This window comes from Hyaena hyaena, unplaced genomic scaffold (assembly GCF_003009895.1).
Source record: "Hyaena hyaena isolate Hyena2069 unplaced genomic scaffold, ASM300989v1 scaffold_148, whole genome shotgun sequence".
In the NCBI taxonomy this organism is placed as follows: domain Eukaryota; kingdom Metazoa; phylum Chordata; class Mammalia; order Carnivora; family Hyaenidae; genus Hyaena; species Hyaena hyaena.
In genome coordinates, this window is record NW_024080780.1 from 1,371,756 (window position 1) to 1,387,965 (window position 16,210).

Genomic DNA, 16,210 nt, shown 5'->3' on the forward strand with positions numbered 1-16,210 from the left:
GCTGAATAAATGCTAGCTGAAGCTCCTTGACATCTTAAGTGTGAGCAAGTTTCAGTCTATGTCAATGAGATTCATCTAAATACGTAGATTTTTGAAAATGTATTTGATGCTCTGTTAGCGTATCTTTTTTTTTTTTCCTCGAGAGAGTGAGAGAGAGCAGGAGAGGGGCAGAAAGAGAAGACACAGGATCCGAAGCAGGCTCTGTGCTGAAAGCAAAGAGCCCAATGTGGGTCTTGAACTCATGAACCTTGAGATCATGACTTGAGCTGAAACCAAGAGTAACACTTAACCAACTGAGTCTTTCAGGTGTCCTTGCTAGTTTATCATTTTACTGAATTGTATTAATTGCTTATCCGGTACTTTGATATTTATGCTCAATGCATTCTATGTAAGGTTTTAGTGAGTGATTGTAATAATTCATTGAGAGTTGTTTCTTAGTTATTCCTATCATCTAAATGCTTAAAGTAGACACCCTACCCTAAGGGAACCCTAAAGTCCATGCCATTAATTACAATGGAAATGAAAAGGCAATGATTAATAGTCTTTTTATATGCCACAAAAGATCAGCTGGGAAAATGCAATTATTAAATTATTAAAAGATGCAAATAAACAGGTACACATAGATAGCATTTGGGCATAATCTGTTGGGAGGTACAGGAATCAATGTGAAGAACACGACAAACCTGTTAGGAACATAAATTGGCACAGCCTTTCTAGAGAATAATTTGGCAATTTGTGTCAAAACCTTTACAGAAAGTCATTATTCTCAAGTTCATCAATTTCAGCCTGAGGAATTCATTAAAAAATGCAATTAAAGAGGCAGCAAAGATTTCTCTACAGGTTTATTTACTTTAGCATTGCTTCTGCTAAGGACAGCATTTGAAATAATGTAACTATTCATAGTAAGAGGTTTTGTAAACAAAGTATATTCATATGCAGTTTTACAAATGATGTTGTAGAAGAAACATTCTAATTCACTGAAAACACTTTTAAGGGCATTATTGAAAGTGTTTGATTACAAATTTGTAAAATTAAATATGTATTTATATACTCACATGTGTACACAGAGGAAAGACCAGGATGGTTTGTACAAACTTGTGAATAGTAGTTACTAATGGGTGGTATGATAATGGGTGATTTTTAGTTCTTCCTTTCCATTTTTGTGTATTTCTTCTTTTTTCTACAATAAACTGTATTGCTTTTGTAATCAGAGAGACTTTTAAAGTGTGGTTTTAATGTAGTCACTTATCTTCTGATTACATTTGAACCAAGTATAAAGGTGAATAATGTGCTTATGTTAGGTTTACATTTTCTTTTTGCTTTTGTTAGGAAATACAGGGATAACTAGAGTAAGAACATAAGGAAAATGAACTTTATTTTATGTTTTTGAAGGTGGGTCATAACTGTGCTGCCTACCCATGGTGATTTCTCTCAAGGAATAAGAAATCTCTGGTTTGCTTCATTTAGACTAGGTTTATGTAAACACAGTGTACGAATCACCCAGATAATTCAGGTCTGGGTTATTCAGAATATGCTTACTGTTGTAACAAGAACACCTAAAATATCAGCAACTGAATATTAGTAAAAGCTTATTGCTTCATTACACCATAGACTCATGTGGTCAGAGGCAGGGCAAGGGGAGGGAGTTCAGCTCCATTATGTCATTTAGACATTTGGGGACCCCGGCTCTGTTCGTCATGGTCAACATGTGACTTCCCAATTTGTTACAAAATAAGAAGACATAATACTGAGGCTGTGAGGGAGTTTATTGCCAGGTAGGATGTGGCCTCTGTCACCTATGTCCATACTCCATTGTCCAGATTCGATCACATGACCTTACTTAATGTTAACTCAACTGAGGGTTGGAAATGTACCTTACTGTGTATTTGGGAGGGAAACAAGACAGGTTGAGTGAACATATGATGTGTATCATTACCACTTGCACCTAACATGCCATTCAAAATTGATCTTTATCTTTAATGACAGAGAATGGCACTTTAATACTCCATTTTACTTTGGCATATAAATACTGCTTTTAAATTATCTTGTAAGGAGCTTGTTTACTTTTCTTTTTATAGTCCATTGTTGCAAAACCTTTCTATCCAGCTGAGAAAATCCAATTGTATTTATCAGGTAGTAATTGATGCCCAAGAAGATGATAACATATTTCCTGGACAGAATCCCCAAGTGGCTCTTGGTTAAGAGGAAAGCTATTTAATAACTACATGTTTGTGTAGGCTACAACTTAACTGATGGATACAATCTGTTACCCCTTGCCTCCCGGCTTCAAAAGTGTTTATGTCTGATTGGAAAGTCTTCAGCTTGTATCAGACGCTGGAAAAACACTTTACTGTCTGAGATTTTCTATTTGTTGAAGATGGCAGTAAATGAAATTTTGAGCCTATGGAATCACCTGGTTTCATTTCTCAGATCTGAAGCTTTAAGCAATGTCTGGTTGTGGTAAATAAACTGTAGCCCTAATTACCTTTGTTGTGATGCTTACAGAAGCCAAGGACAGCTTGTAAATAGAATAGGAAAACAAAATAAAAGGTGAAGGTGTTATGGCTGATACCACTTAACTCATTTGAAATGCAGGAAATTTCTGTTTCAAATGTAGAATTAATCACTGATCCAGGAGCACCTAGAAGTAGACTTTGGAGCCCTTAAGTTTGTCTTTTATTTTTCCTGAAGCCCTCATCTAGCAAGTAATGGTTTGTTGTTATTTTCAAGTAACCAGGTGTAAGTGTGTGTATGTATGGAATTGGACTGAGGCACTTTTGGGTCTCGTGCTTTATCCCAGAATTGTACCAACTTCAAGGAACCACTTAATCCCAATCCTAAGCCCTAGGGCCTCTGTCTCCCTTGGACTCTGCAGGAATTCCCGCAAGAGAGCCTCCCTTTATGAATATATAAACCACGTGTTCTGCGACACCAGAAAGAGGGTGGAAATTTTACTGTATTTCAGAAGGAAAGAAATTTCACAGCAAAGGTTCATCTTGAAGTACATTTATAAAGGGCAGCCATAACAATGACATGGAACGTGCCTCCATGAAAGCATAGGCAGTGGGAGACATGGCTTTTAAGAGAATTAAGGAATTTTAGACCTAGAAAAATTCTCCTTCTCTTCAATAATAATCCAAGTTAGAACAGAAACTACAGGCAATAATTTTACTGAGATCCTCAGTTCCAGTCATTTTCTTGTATAAGAGCAAAGATGGGGGGTTGAAGTCCATGACTTCCTCCCACTTCCTCCTCCATGTTTGGGCCCCTTAACTTGCTTAAACTGCAGTTTCTTTGTATGGGATACATACAAAGGCTTCCCCATAGTGCTTCCCAAGGGCTACATACCCAGTAAAACTTAAGAACACAAAGGCCTATTAAAGTTTGAAGTGATGAAAAGTTAAGAAGAATATTTTAATAACTCTCCCACATTGAGATATTTTGATAATTTTCAATATAGTCTACATTTTTAAACTTGAGATATAATTGATAGGTAACATATTAGTTTCAGACACCCAACATAATAATTCTCCATGTATGCATATGATCTAGTTTAAATCACAGCATGTTACCAGTGGTCCATGCTATCCACCCCTCACCCATCCCTCCTTTCTTCCATCTATTCATTACCCACATAGTTGTTGTTGAGATAGTCCCCATAAATCTGTATACTAACTTATGGGGCTGCATGAATGCACGGGCCTAAGAACTTTCTCCCATCGAATTTACGGTTCGGTAAGGGGGACAAGCCAATGATATTATAATATGATACGTGCTATGTGAAAGATACATACAAAGTAGTATAGAGAAGAGGTAACCAGTTCATTTACCCAGCTACGTGCGGGTCAGGTAATGGTGGCTGATCTGGAGGGTTGAGGCTTAATAGGAGTATTCAAGCAGACAGAGAGGGAAAAATAATCAATGACGGGCAGACATGCCAGACAGAATAATGGCCCCAAAGATGGCCACATCCTACTCCCCAGAACCCTTGATGTGTGATCTTAGATGGCCAGAGGGGCTTACCTGGTGTGGTTAAGGATCTTGAGATGAAGAGATTATCCTGGATTTTCTGAGCAGGCGTGATATAATCATATGGGTCCTGATAAGACGGAGACAGAGGGTGACAGAGAAAGAGACTGAACAAAGGAGCAGTTGTCAGAGTCAGAGAGAGACTAGAAGGGGCTGCCATATTTGAAGATGGAAGGAGCCATGAGCCAGTGCGTGCCAGTGAACACGTCAAGGAAATGGGTTTTGCTTTAGAGCCTCCACCAAAACTTGGCTGTGTCAGTGCCTTGATGTCAGCCCTGGAGGACCCACTTTGGACTTCAGGCCCCTGGATCTAGAAGATAGTAGTTTGTGTTGTTTTAAGCCGCGACGTTCATGGTTATTGTTACATCGGCAATGGGAAACAAACACATTTACATATGAGCTCCGCCTCCAGCAAGAACTGTGTCTTCCTGGTGTCTCTGCATGGCTGCTGTGCCGCCGACATGGGGTTTGTATCTGGCAAGCCAACTGTGTGAAAGAGTGAGAGACCCTGGCCTTTTTGGGAAACTGCAGGTAGCTGTAGACTAAATGGGGCTGCTCATCAGGAAACAGAGAAGTAGGCAGAGGACAGATCTCCCCAAGGTGTATGGAAGGTGCCAGCTGCTGGAGGGAATCCGGGGAAGGATTGCCAACGAGGAGGGCGTAACATTTCTCTTCCTCAGCACATGAATGTGTTTCAAAAGATTGGTATTTTTTTTATTTCTTTTTTTTTTTAATGTTTTATTTATTTCTAGGAGAGAGAGAGAGCGACAGCGTGAGCAGGGAAGGGTCAGAGAGAGAGGGAGTCACAGACCGAAACAGGCTCCAGGCTCTGAGCCGGCAGTCAGCACAGAGCCCGACGCGGGGCTCGAACCCACGAACCACGAGATCATGACCTAAGCGAAAGTCGACGCTTAACCGACTAAACCACCCAGGTGCCCCAGTATTTTTTTTATTTCATGGAGTGAAGAAAATACTGATAATATGGGTTGAAGGAAATCAGCCAGACAGGGAAGAAGGACACTTGATTGGAAGGACTGGACTGTAGTTTCCCACATGTGCTAACTAGCTACTTCATCTCGGGCAAGAAGGTTCCTTTCTCTGGTGCTCGGTGTCCTTGTTGGGCAGATAAGGACCCTGCATGGGACGAACTCAGATCCTCCCCAGCCCCAACATCCTGTCCTTTAGTGTTAATGTCATGCTGTCTGTGAAGGTCCCCAGCATCTGTGTATAGAAGTCACAAAGCTGTAAACGGTATGGCCAGGGCTGTCTTGTTCACCACAGTATCTGAGTAATTTTGCTCACGGCATGGCACCTGCAGGAGTGAGGGAGGGAGAGAGAATGACTTATGTGGTTCATAAGATGTTAAAAAGAAACAAGAAGATCCTTCCTTTTCTTGGACACATTACATGGACAACATAATAAACGTGTTAAATTTATAATTAAATTACGATGTCAGCCGATATGTGATGGTGAAGACAAAAATGACTACTACAATGTTGTTGGAGGGAAAATTGACAAATTCTTTTCTATTTGTAGGCCTAAATATGTCTCTGAATAAAGGGATTCCCCCCCACCCCCGGTTGTGATGTTTTGTGAGATACTATCTTATTCAACATTTTGCCCGGTAGCAATATCGATCCAGACAGAGGTATAGCTTCCACAACAAGAAAAAAAAGCCTTATGCTTAGGCATGAACAAATAATAAAGACCTTGAATGCACTTTGGAAAATGACTTTCAAAATTTTAATTGTTGGTAGTGTGAATATCATAAGCTGGGAAAGCTGGGGTGCAGCTTTGCACGTGATGTGATGTCCCTAAAGTGGACAAATGCATCTTGCACATACTTTCTGGATTTGTATACAGGGGAGATTTAAAAAAATGTATTTGGAAGCAGCTGGCATCACTGCAGCTGAATGGTGGTGGTGGTGGAGGAGGGTGGTTCTCAGGATTAACTTCGGGAGGACAAAATCATAGCATCCACACGTGCGCGATGAGACCAACTTTACCTTGAAGGCTTGGGGTGAATATTTCAGAGGGAAGGACTGGTACCTAGTGTAGTTCAAATGTCAGGATGAAATGTATGTGGGGAAGATTAGAATATTCCATTTATTTCTGTAACGCCAACAAAATGTAGGCTGGATGTTTTGGAAGGCTACTGATCAAACTGTCTCTTGACTGTCATGCTAGGGTTCAAATCCCAACCCTGCCATGACCTTATGACTTTGGCCACCTTTTTACCACTCTGTGCCTTGGCGTCCTCATCTATAAACAGGGGTGACAGCATCTTCTTTGCATGGTGTTACCAAGATTCAATGAAAGAAAATGTGTCGCGAGCTTAGCACTGTGCCTGGCACAGAGGGAACCCTCAATGCGTGCAGTTATTATCACAGCATATTCTGCATTAGACCTTACATGGCTTTATCATGACCAAATCTGAAATCTGAAGTCACCAACCTGGTATTCAAGTAGGTAGCTGAGGGCAGAGCAGATGTGCAAATACACAAAACCATACCAGGAAAAAAAGGCTTTTTAACAATGGTCCTCTTGGTCTCTTTGCTTGAGAACAGTGACCAGATGGTGTGTGGTTTTTTAGGAATGCCCTTGTGAGTGGGGTAGGGACTCAGTGTGACAAAATAGTATTGGACACTAGTTCCAAATGCATCCAGGCAGCTGCCTGAGTGGCTTTGTCGACAGGCTCACTCCAAGTACTTTAAAACCTGGTCAATTTCACACCAACTTCTTGTTCTGCACTTGATGTGCAGGTGAGATCAACTCTCCATTGAGGTCCTTCAAGACCATAAAGAACCACATTTATGTTTATATTATGTTGTCCATTGCACACTCAGACATAGCCAACACACTTACACAATGAAATGCTGTTTGATAAATTTGACAGTATTTAAATTATCTTCCAAGCACATAGTGAACAGGTCAATATCAAACCAAACAAAACCTCCATGGTCCCTCCATCTAGACCACCCTATCTGGACTGGGAGCTCTATTACTTGAGTTAGGGGCCTTGTTCGTGCTTTGCTTGTGTTCTTTTTCTCTCCCGACCTCTCCTTGTGTAGCAATGAACAAAGTATATTGACCTCTGGGGATATTATTTTAATTGCTGCATTTTATCCAAGACTTAAACATTCAGAATTACAAAAACCTCAATTTATATCATTTTCAATGTAATTTAGAAGGTGAAATTGACTTTTTTGGACCTGTATCTTTAGTTACTGGATTTTTAAAATCTTGGAAATGCAGTGATGCTTGAAAATGTAAATTTTTGGAAGGAAAAACTTTCGGAAATTGTGATCTACTTAACTTTTAATGGGTTGGACCATTGAGCCAAGAAGCATGGTGACCACCCACTGGGCTTCAAGCACGGTGTCCTGATTGTCAAACTCAAGGCCAAAGACAGTTCTAATTAAATGAAGATGGTCTCTATTTGGGCCAGAGAAATTCTAGAATCATCACATGGATTTAGTAAAGACGTAGTGTATCAAATGAGCCTGTTCTTCCATCTGAACTCAAGGTCTGGCAAGTTGTGGAGCTCACATGTTTGTTGAATGAACTAGAATACCCCACTATCTACTTCCATGATAAAATTCTTTCTGGCCCCCATTAAAAGCATACAAGTGACAGCATGAGATGGAATCACACTCTTAAGGCCATTCTGGATTAGCATAGGTGGTTCTAATCATAATAAAATCCCTTTAGAGGAACCCTATGTTTGGAAAAATCACCAGAAATAAATCCACATGGCTGATTAGAACTCAAAAGCCCTGGAATGTAACTGTTGTCCTTTCCTCTCCAGACTTCTGAGCTTAACTCCCGCCATCCTGGTATCAGTCTTAGTGGCTTCAAATCGTGGCGGCAGAAAAAGACATTCAGTGACCAGGGCCAGCAGCTCATTCCCCATGTAGAGTTGCTTCTTATTCTTCTCGAACCTTCAGTCTCCATGAGAGAGGCTTCCTGGGTTTGTTTTTACTAATTAGTGCTAATTCTAAATGCATTTAATGCAATGTGATGGATGATCATTTCATAGAACTGTAGGACATTGTGTGTGTGAGAGAGAGAGAGAGACAGAGAGACAGAGACAGAGACAGAGAGACAGAGAGAGAGGGGGGGATAGTATCACTGACCTGGTGTAATGCTTCCTAACTGGTGTGACACAACTCTCAAGGCACCGTCGGGATCAAAGTCGTGAACATGCATTTGGTTATCATAATGACTGGAGGAGAGCTGCCAGAATTCAGGTTGAGAAGGAAGGGGACGCTAGTGACCCGCAGTGTGTGCAAGAGTCCTTCACACCAAAGACAGTGAAGAAATGCTAATGAGTTTGTTGGACATCCATGGAGGTTAAACAATTGTTTAATTATGATTTGTATCTAGGATCTAACTCCTATGTCTTTGTAAACATAAAGCATTTTGAATGAGTATGTATCGTATTTTCCAAGGACGGAATGACCCTGTGCATTGAGGGATGGCAGGTTTCTGAGTCAGAACTTTCCCAGGAGCTGCTCACTGTTTCCTTGCAGCTTGAGGCATGACAGGCCCACGCTTGTGTTTGCATTTGCAGCAGGGAGCCTGCAACTAGCTTCGCATCTTGCCTGGTACAAGAGCCTGACCAATCACAAATTTAAAGGCATATTATTTAATTGTAATTTACTTGTCCTCTGTTTCTCCATTGTTATGCACTTAGGGCATTCTATCATTTCTTTGGCAACAATGTATGTGGGTTAACATCTGTCCCCTCCCAGACTTGAGGCAGACTCTGTTGAGAGCATGGTGTGCGTTACCAGACCCCACAGATTTAAATTCTGGCTCCCGGCTGTCTGCAAGCACATTTCTGACCCTCACTCAGCAAGCCTCAGTCTTCTGTCTGTAAATTGGGACCATACTGCCTAGCACCTATGCTGGCCGGGGATAATTGTAGTACCTTTATCATAGTAGCTGGGACATGATGATGGGCACTAGATCAATCCCAGTGGATCCCAACAATCCTGTGATAAATGTGTGGTTTTGTCCCCTTTACTGTCCTCAAGTGAGATTCAGAGATAGGAAGCTGTAGATGTTGCCCACCGGCTGTCCACATGGATCAGCCAACATTTGTCTATAAATGTCCTACTTGAGGAAATGTGCACAGTACACTTGGGGAACAGTGAAGTGTCCCCGAGGCTAATGGTTTCCTGCCATCAGCAAGCCCAGAACACATGTCGTTTCCATTTCTAATAACCTTCAGTGTCAGAGGGCATTGGGATCACTTCATAATTGAGTATGTTTATGTGTGTGAAGCTGTAATGGAGCTGATGAGGCTCAAAAAGAAGGCTACACAGGGCTTGGGGGAGGAACTTTCTAGACTCTGCTTCGGTTAGTGGTCCAGAAAGGAAGGTCCTCTCCATATCCTACTGTGAGGGACAGAGCCATTGAATTGGGTTGTGCTCTCCATCCCCAGAGTGGAAAAGCCGTGCACATGGAGGACATCACGCCTTTACTTCTCTGGCTTCTGGCAGGAACCCCGGGATCCACAGTGGCCGGTGCTGTTGTCACCAGCTGAGCAGTTCGTGCCACAATGATATTGGGGAGTTCTCTCTCTCTCTCTCTCTATGTGTCTCTGTGCTCTAACTCCTTTCTCTGTTGTCCTAAATATTATTACTATTGTTTGTCCTCAGGGTGATAGTTTTCAATTATTTTAGTTTTAGAAAAACTCATAAGGCAGTGTTTTCCAGTATGATCAAAGGAACAAATGGAGAGAAAAAAATCCATGACTTGATGAGTGATTTCTGCCTCCTTTGATCAACAGGTCTTGATGCAGAGATCCTGGGTGATGTCCTTCTTCGCTGCCTTCTAAGTGTTTCCTTAAGCATCTAAGATCAGTAGCAAAAACATGGCCTCTGATAATCTGCACGTCATTTTCCAGGCCCTTTTCCTCCACCAACTCTTACCTTGGGCAAGATCCTCCTCCCCTTCCTGCATCAGTTTACCGCCTGTAAAATGGAGAAATAAGAGTGCCTCATAAGGTATACTGATGAACTGAAATAAAAACACTGAGAACAGTACCTAAAACACACCTAATAAGTGCTTAAGACATTGGGCTAGTAGTCGTCGTAGTAGCAGTGGAGGTGGTAGTAGTAGGTGGTGTAAAAGTAGATTCGTTGTGGTCACTCACAACCACCTCTCACAATTTTGAGGATGAGACAGTATCTTGGAGAATTTAAGTGACCGGACCATGAAGCAGCATTCAGCTACCAGTGCTTAGAATCCGGGTGTGACTACACCAGGCAGGATGCTTATCCTTGGCACTGCTGACATTTTGGTCTATGTAATTCTTCACCGTGGGGTTGTTCTGTGCATTGCAGGGTGTTTCACAGATCCCCGGTCTCTACCCTGTAGATGCCAGTGACCCACCCCACATGTGACAACCCAGAATGCACCTGGACATTGCCAGATCTCCCCAGGGATGGGGACTATGTGTGGAATTGCCTCTGGCTGAGATCCACTGGCCGGAACCAGTAGTTTTCTGCCCTTTTCATTACCCTCATCATGAAGGAAAATCATTTTTTAAAAATATGTTTTAAAGAGATGAGCTACGTGAGGAGGCATTTCTTTAGAAAAGAAGCTTTGCTTTCCAACTTTCAAATTATATAATTAAATAATCAGTTTTGTGGGTGTAATCAAAACCCAACTCAATTAAGATAAATTCAGTAATAACACACAGCTAAGAAACTGTCCCTCTGGTCAGTGATTAGGGTAAACATACTTTGTTCTTCCAATCGGACTGGGTGACACTGTGGGAGTGATGGCCATCCTGAGGAGGTTCTCCTGGGTCCCTTTAGCACAGATGCTGCAAGACTCAGACCAGAGCTGTAACCGTAGGAAGAGAACAGTTGGGAAGGAATGGGTTTTCTGTGCAGGGAGTGTTAGCAGAGTGTCTGCGGTTATTGGCCCCCTTCTAGATCTTAAGGGAAAGGATGCCTCATCATCTTTATTTAGAATATTCTATTTCAATTTTCAGAAATGGGACATTTTCCATAGACGGCATGCCCTTCTCTTCCTTGCCAAACTTTCCTAGCTAATCATGTCACCCTTTTCCTGTCCTGGGTCCTCAGGATGATGTTACAGGCAGGTAACTGGCCTCTGTTATTGTCTGTCTGGAGCCACTGGAATGCACATCCCCCTTTATGCAGAGGTTTTCCCACCCATCTTCCTTCAAAACATCCTACAGCAAACACACAAGGGTTAGCCCAGTAGCAGGTGGAATGACTCACTGGGAAGCATAAAGTGGCATTATTTGGTTCTACAGGGAAATTCATAAACCCATCTGATGTATTTTAATTGACATACAGTGCAATATTGGTTTCAGAAGTAGAATTCAGTCATTCATCACTTACATAAAAGGCCCAGTACTCATCCCAACAAGGTCTCTCCTTAATATCTACCACCCATCTAGCCCATCCCCCCAACCTCCCTCCATCAACCCTCAGTTTGTTCTCTATCATTAAGAGTCTCTTTTGCAATACAACAATTGTGCTACTAGGTATTTACCCAAAGGATACAAAAAGATAGATTCAAAGATGTACATATACCCCAATGTTTATGGCAGCATTATCAACAATAGCCAAACAATGAAAAGAGCCCAATGTTCACTGACTGATGAATAATTACTCAGCAATCAAAAAGAATGGAATCCTGCCATTTGCAAAGATGTAAATAGAGCTAGAGTGTGTTATGCTAAACAAAAGAAGTCAATCAGAGAAAGACAAATACCGTATGATTTCACTTATATGTGGAATTTAAGAAACAAAACAGATGAACACGTGTGAAAGGGGAGTGGAGAGAAGAGAGGGAAACAAGCCACAAGAAACCCACCTGATGTTTTATGTAGTTGTAACCATTAGGGAGGGCTAATTTCCACATTCTGGCCTTTTACATCTAGAGTTGTAAACATGCTTATTCCAGTTGCTTCTGGAAGGCCAGTGAATTGGGTGTCTGTTAAGTGCTAACCTCTATTTGGTTCCCTCCCCTGTCATCCTGTTCTGTCATAGGCAGCCAATGGCATTCAGTGTCCTCTGGGAGTTTCCTTCAACCTCGGGAAGCACCAGGAGGCCCCAGGTGCTGCTCATTATGCTTTAGTGGTGAAGTTTCCCTCTGCCCACTTTCTTCTTTTGAGCGTGTTTAAGCTCCAAGCACTGACAAGGGAAGTCTGGGAAGTCAATGGCAGCTTCAAGGAGGAAGCAAATCCAGCGGGATTCCCCATACCACTGAGTTTGGGAGCCTTCATTTCTGGCAAAGAGCTGTGAGCAGATGAGGCTGTTGTGTGATTAGGCAGGACTTATAATTTGGAAATGTCTGCAGCAGCTCTGGGCAGATTAAGGGGACGCCCAGGGCAGGAGAAGGCAAGGGAGAGCGTGAGCCCTCACATTAGGTCACCTGGACTGGAATCCAGGTTTTCTTCCCTTTCTTACATGAAAGGTCCTACAAAATACTTCCCTCTGGACCTCAGTTTCCACATCAGTAGAATGAAGACAATATAAGTACCTCCTCCACAGAGTTGAGAATTAACTGGGTTAGTACGATTAAAGTCCTTAGAACCGTGTCTGGTGACATGGTTTACAACCAATAATTGTAAATGCTATCTGTGTTATTAGCAAGAAATGTTGAGCCTACGAGGAGCGGATCCCCCCAGTCCAGTTGACTGCCATTCTCCCAACTTCCATACCAACATCTGCAAAGGACCTGAGCCCAACCTTTATCTCCCCGTATTCTTTTTAGAGAGCCATCCATTCAGTATTTTTCCTTACCTCTCAGTGTCTTACATGAATATCCTGGCATTGTTAAACCTGTTCTTCCCTGCCCTTGGGTTTAACTCTCTGATGCCCCCCCCCCCTTCTGATGGCAGACTGGTACTCCTGGCCATAGAACTGGGGACCGGATCCAGGCCTGACCAAAAGGACCCATCTGCTGTAAAGAGAGATGTTCAAGGTCTGTGCACATGACCTTACGTGGTCGGAGCCCTATTTAGCATTGTGGTACATACATTAGGCTAAACACATTTTCTCTTTCTGCTGGAGCTGCTAAGCTCGTGGTGGCAACCTCAAAGTTCCTGGCAGTTGGAAGAGTAAGTGAGGCTGAAAGCAGGCTGGAGAATGGGCAAAGAATGAGCCAGGGGGTAGGGGTGGGGGGCTGTGTGAGCACCCAGTCCCTCCTTCATTCTGTCACTCACCACCTACAGCCAGTACTTCTCTTCTGCTCAGTCATGCTTGAGCTACACCTTCGGTCCCCTGAACAAACTGGTGTGCCAGAACTCAAAACAAAAACAAAAACCAATGGAGAAAAGCTAACAAGCTCTCAAGGTCCAGGGCAGTGACGATGTCTTACTATCCTTATGATGCCAGGGCCTTGCCGAGCCACTGGCCCGGGCAGAGGAGCCACTGGGTCCCTGGGAGGAGCAGAACTCCACGTGTCAGAACCGAGACTCACTTCTCGTGGGGCTCACCTTGGTTAATCGTTGTGACCAGGCCAGCGTCTCCTTGTCTCCTGTGAGCAGGGTCTCCTGGGATTTTCACCCGGAACCGGAAACAGTGGATGCCACCAGGTGTGGGATTTCCTGGAGGCCCAAAGCCATCTGTCATTGCCCCTTCTCTACCTCCCACAGATACAAATTCCCCTGGTGCCTGGGAGGGTCTTTCCTTTGGGGAGTATTGTCTGGGATACACATCTCCTTATTCCCAAACTTCCTTTTAACTTGCTGTTTGAAAATACCCCTCCCCTTGGGGCGCCAGGGTGCCTCAGGTAAGTATCTGACTCCTGATTTGTGCTGAGGTCATGATCTCGCAGTTTGTGAGATTGAGTCCCACGTTGGGCTCTGCACTGATAGCCTGGAGCCTGCTTGGGATTCTCTGTCTCTCTGTCCCTCCTCCACCCATATGTCCACCCTCTCTCTCTCAAAATAAATAAATAAACATTAAAAACATACCCCTCCCCTTGGTTATGTCTAAGCCTTCTTTTTTTTTTTTTTTTAAGTTTATTTTGTGAGCTACAGAGTGCAAATGGGGGCGGGGCAGAGAGAGAGAGAGAATGCCAAGCAGGTCCTGCCTGCCAACTTGTCGAGCCCAACACGGGGCTAAAATTCACGAAATCATGACATCATGACCTGAGCTGAAATCAACAGCAGATGCTTAACCGACTGAACCACATAAGACGCCCCTAAGCCTTCTTTATTTTTGCCGTAAGACTTTACACCTTTCTTTTGTTTTAGCCTTGCTGTAACTAGCAACGTAGTAGGACAACTTTTAACCCTAGTGCTAACACAGATGGGACACTGATGCCCAGAGTCCCTCAGTGGGGCGATCCTGGGTTAAATGCCTGCCCCCCCCCACTTGTCCCCAGACTGACACAGACATGGAGATCAGGGCAATGCCGAGCTATGAGTGGCCTAAGAAGACAGCATGCATTTAAATGCCCTGTCTGCTTTAGAAAGTGTTTTAATACTTTAAGTAGACTTTATAGGTCAGCTTCCAGGAGCCCAAGGGATCATCTTCTCCCAGATAGCTGCAGCCTGCCCTCGAGGAATAGATCTGGGACAAAGGAGCATAAGCCAAGCATCCTCTGTCATTTTGACACCTTTATTAATGGACCGTGGTAAGGAATGAAATACTCTATTCATACATGTTCTAGCTGAGCCTGGAATATACGTTTCTAAGGCAGAAGGAGGGGAAGAGGGTGAGTGGGGGGAAAAAAGTGCAAAAAGCTAAAGGGAACCAAAGGAAAAATCTGGATGGACTTTACAACCATAAATGGTAAAACTAGCCCTGTTCCACTACCAGCTACGAGAAGAGCCGAGTAAGGTTTTGATTTATAGGAACAACTCAGCAAGGGCCTTGTAGAGAGCTTCGTGCCTGCTATAAAAATGTGATTAGCTATAAAACAGGGGGATTTAACAAGAGACTTTAAGCATAGGCAACAGACCTGCTCAAAAATAAACAAAAACAGAAATTGCTGCCTGCGTGTCTAACCCAACTTCACAAAGACTGGGATTAGGAGAATTCTTTTTCGGGCCTGTGATATAATTAATAACTTTTTACTTTTAGACTCAAAAGAAAGAGGAGAGATGACCTTGAACATTACTTGCAATGGCTTCAATCTGCCTTTCGTCAGCAGCTCTTTTCATTTGACGCTCGCATAGCCTCAAACCATGAACAGGAGTCCTCCCCCAGAGCACCTCCCCAGGCAGAGCCCCCCTGACCTCCAGGGAGGGAGGCAATAGAAGTCAGTGAGAGTATTCCGGACCTTGGGAGGGGATAGCGTTTAAAGCCACTAGGACTTTTTGCTGCCTTTCCCCTGCTATGTGGCAAGTCTGCAGTGCTCTGCTATGAAGGTCTTTGGCCAGAGGCCAAACCAGTTCCCAGTGATTTTTTAAAAAAGTTTTCATGTATTTCCAGAGAGAAAGAGAGAGCTTGAGCAGCGAAGGGGCAGAGAGAGAGAGAGAGAATCTCAAGCAAGCAGTGCAGGGTCAGTGCAGAGCCCAACACAGGGCTTGAACCCAAGAACTGTGAGATCGTGACCTGAACCAAAACCAAGGGTTGGATGCTTAACCAACTGAGCCACTCAGGCGTCCCCCTAATGATGTTTTTTGTTTTGTTTTGTGTTTTGTTTTTGCTCTGTTTTGTTTTGAGAACAAGTGGCCCTCCTATGATCCTCTCAAGGGATGGGGATATTTAGTCAAAATACTGGCACATCTAGGTCAGGCACTGGGGTGATTTTTTCTTAGTAATTAGTCACAACAGCTGTGATATGTGGATTTCTCACTGTGTGTCCGTCACAGCGCAAAGTACTTTATGTGGATTATCTCCATGTCTCCCAAGAAACACTCTGAAGTAGGTTTGATTTATCTCTATTTCACAGATGTGGAAACCATACTCAGAGAGATTATCACACAATATATAAAAGTTGGAGCCGAGGTTCCACCCTGGCCTGTCTGAAGCCAGAAATCAAGCTGCTAACCCCTGTTCCAGAAAATGATGGTGTTAATGGAGGGCTCTGTTCTGCTGGCTTCTGGCTGCAGCCGCTTTCCCTTTCCTGAGAAATACTGGTGCTGCTTCCATTCTCTGCCGAAGCCTGGGCAACAGCCATGCAGAAAGTCTGGAAGATCTGCTTCCTTGCCCAAAGAGGCATGCCCGCTGCATCC

The 16,210-nt window shown here is 43.2% G+C and overlaps 1 protein-coding gene and 1 long non-coding RNA gene across 5 annotated transcripts in view; one reads left to right on the forward strand and one right to left on the reverse strand.

Annotated features, from left to right (window-relative positions):
* LOC120236197 overlaps window positions 1-4,331 on the reverse strand; it is a 66,152-nt gene extending 61,821 nt beyond the window's left edge. For all 4 annotated transcript variants that reach the window (XR_005529602.1, XR_005529599.1, XR_005529598.1 and 1 more), the window contains exon 1: window positions 4,024-4,331. This is a non-coding gene — a long non-coding RNA (uncharacterized LOC120236197). The remainder of the gene's footprint in view (window positions 1-4,023) is intronic.
* FBXL7 (F-box and leucine rich repeat protein 7) overlaps window positions 1-16,210 on the forward strand; it is a 393,665-nt gene that overhangs the window by 160,361 nt on the left and 217,094 nt on the right. The gene's annotated exons all lie outside the window — the stretch shown is intronic.